The following is a 3509-nucleotide window of genomic DNA, read 5'->3' as shown; positions in this document are numbered from 1 at the left end:
CCCTGGTGCCACACAGCCCTTTCCTGTGGGTCTTTCCCACCCAGGTCCCTGCCACTGGCCCCAGGGCTCAGGCCACAGCCCGTTCCTCCCGCGCCATGCACACATCAGCCGCTGGCCCCAGAAGACCCCGGGTCTGGCCCCAGCGGCCTTCCCACGTGGGCTCCCGCTGTCCCTACCCTGCAGGGTCCTGGCGCAGGAGCGTGGTGGTCCTTGGGGCAGGGCAAGGGCTTCTGTTTCCGATGACGTCTGATCCCGGAAGCCCTCCCGCTGCAGCTGCTTGGGAACGTGAAGTAAAGCAGACGTGCGCAGCTGTGCGCGTAGGAAGGCGAGGATGCCACCAGGCCAGAGTGTGTGGGTGCACTGCTTGTGGGGATGGCAGGCACGGAGACTGGGCTGCTCTGGGAACCCTGGGTTCAGGCTGAGGGCCCGGTGGAGATAGGCCTTCAGGTCTCTGGGAGTCCGTGAACGCAGTGGACACTGCTGCGTGGAGCCAACATCCCTGAGGGCCGTGGTTACACCTGCAGTAAGCAGACTAGGAGAGGCGCGCCTCACAGCCCTGAGCAGAAAGCACGGCAGGCTCTCGGCCTGAGATTGCTGGAGTCTCCTGCATTCCAGAGCTGAAGTGTCTGCTACCCACGGTCCACAGACACCACCCGGGGCTGGTGATGGTGATGCAGAAGCTCTGGGGGGCATCGTTCCAACCCTTCCCCTTGAGATTCCTGCACGTGATTCAACCCTAAACATGAGAGCGCATCCCGGGAATAACGCACGGGTGAAAGCAGGCTGCGGGCTGTGTGCTGGGGTGTCCTGTCATTACAGTGCTCTGGAGGCTGAAGCAGGAGGCTCACATGAGCCCAGGTGGTGGAGGCGGCAGTGAGCCGTGTTCATGCCACGGCACTCCTGCTTGGACCACAGAGCCAGACTCTGTCTCCAAAGATAAAAAAATAAAACAGACTGTCATGGCAGGTGCTCCAGCACTCCACTGGAGAGGCCATCGAGCATGTAAACCTACCCTGAAGCCATCAGAAGGCAGGAGAGGGGTGCGCTTTAGAAAAGAACAGGATGCTGTTGAGACTGAGCCTTTTTTTTTTTTTTTTTGAGTCAGAGTCTCACTGTCACCCAGGCTAGAGTGCAGTGGCACGCTCACGGCCATCATAGCCTCCACTTGCTGGGCTCAGGCGATTCTTCGCCTCAGCCTTCCAAGTAGCTGGAACCATAGGCATGCGCCCCCATACCCGGCTGGTTTTTTTGATTTATTGTAGAGATGAGGACTCACCAAGTTACCCAGGCTGGTCTCAAACCTCTGGGCTCAAGCCATCCCCTCGCCTCCACCTCCCAGAGTGCTGGGATGACAGGTGTGAGCCACCGTGCCCAGCCAAGACTGAGCTGTTGCTATATCTAACAAGCAACACGAGCTGTGTAATCTACAGATAACATAAGTCAGAAGGAAGAAGCTATTGAACACAGGCATTGTGTGAGCAGATAATTCCACAAAGATGAGCCTCTGAAGGCAAGTGTGGAAAGGGACTTGGCCTCCTGGTGTCAGGGAAGCAGATAACAGCACAAGTGGGTGAAAGTCCGCATTCAGCAGATGCTGGGCCACGTGTTGCACATCTACAGAACGGGGGCTGGTGACAGCTGGGGCTGTGGAGCACACGTGGCCACTTGTGGCCATGCATGTTCATGGAATCCTGTCAGAGAGGGAAGAGCCGGTCTGCTGACTGGGGAAGACGTTGCCAGATCAGCAGAGTTCAAGACTGCCCCCACCTCAGAGCAGTGGCCTGGCAAGTCACACATCAGTACCTAGTCAGCAGGAGCTTGGGGCGCTGTGCCAACCGCAGGAAGCCGAGAAAGCCATCCCTGGAGTCCCATCTGTGTGCCGGCGTCCTTTCCAGGCCTGGAGCGAGGAAGCCCTGAGAGCCTGCACGGGTGGTGGCAACACACATGGCACAGTTCACGTAGCAAGAAGTGGGAGGCCCCCACCCTTGACCCGACAGCAGGTCGCATGTCCATGCAGCGACAGTTCCAGCAGCCAGCGTGGACTCACCAGAGCAGCGCATAGGCCAGAGTGGACCCTAACCGACGCCATGTGGGGAAGCAGGCTCCAGAAGCAGCGAATGAGATTCCTCTCTACAGGGCGAGGGTCAGAGGTCCACGGATGTGCGGCGGAAGTTCGGCGAGATGCTCCGGCAGAACAAGTCAAGTCTGCAGTCATGTGTGGCAAAGACAGGAAGGGGATGTGACAGGGCCCTACAGGCAGTTTCCTTAACCATGGCGTTACCCCGTGGGTTTTTCTGTGTTTTTTGTAGTTCTTCAATACTTTATTTTTTTTCAAAGCAATAATGCGGCCAGGTGCAATGGCTCAAGCCTGTAATCCCAGCACTTTGGGAAGTGGAGGCAAGAGAATTGCCTGAGTCCAGGGGCTCGAGACCAGCCCGGGCAACTTGGTGAGACCTCATCTCTACAATAGATCAAAAATTAGCCAGGCGTGGTGTCGTGCACCTGTAGTTCCAGCTACTTGGAAGGCTGAGGCGGAAGGATCATCTGAGCCCAGCCGATCAAGGCTGTGGTGGCCATGAGCATGCCACTGCACTCCAGCCTGGGTGGCAGAGTGAGACTCCGTCTCAAAACAAAAAAATAAAAAGTGATCATGCAAAGCCAGGCCCCTCGGCACATGCCTGCTAGGTTCAGCTACTCAAGAGAGGGGGGCAGGAGGATCCCTTGAGTCCAGAAGTTCAAGGCTAGCCTGGACAATATAGCAAGACCCTGTCTCTAAAAAAAACAAACCTCACAGAAAGAGACAATGCAGATTTAGAAGAAAAAACGATTCCTAGAAATAAGAAATATAATCATAGCAATTTATAACTTGGTTGGAGGGTGTTAAAATACAGGTGAGATGCAGCAGAAGGGCATAGTGAACTAGAGGCAAGCATTCTGAGGCAGGGACCCAAGGAACAGCGCTGTTAATGAGATAAATGTTGCAGTCCGTCCTTCATGCCCTTAGGTTCAACCAACCGCAGACTGAAAAAAAAAATTGTTTTTGAGTTGGAGTCGCACTCTGTCACCCAGGCTGGAGTACAGTGGCATGCTCACAGCCACCACAGCCTGGACCTACTGGGCTCAGGCAATCCTTCCGCCTCAGTCTTCCAAGTAGCTGGAACCACAGGCATGCACCACTACTCGCAGCTAATTTTTTAATTTATTGTAGAGACGAGGTCTCGCCATGTTGCCCAGGCTGGTCTCAAATCCACCGGCTCAGGCAGTCCTCTCGTCCCTGCCTCCCAGAGTGCTGGGATTACAGACGTGACCCACCATGTCCAAACTGATAATATTTTTTAAAAATTGTGTTGGTACTGAACATGTACAAACCTTTTCTTGGTGTTCCTTAAACGATACAGTATAACAACTATTTACATGGCATTTACGTTGTGTTAGGTATTCCAGGCCACCTAGAGATTAAAGTACACAGAGGACACGTGGAGGTCATGTGCAAATATGACACCATTTCA

This window comes from Carlito syrichta, unplaced genomic scaffold (assembly GCF_000164805.1).
Source record: "Carlito syrichta isolate Samal-C Ts95f unplaced genomic scaffold, Tarsius_syrichta-2.0.1 Scaffold115766, whole genome shotgun sequence".
In the NCBI taxonomy this organism is placed as follows: domain Eukaryota; kingdom Metazoa; phylum Chordata; class Mammalia; order Primates; family Tarsiidae; genus Carlito; species Carlito syrichta.
Note: the sequence above shows the minus strand (reverse complement) of the source record.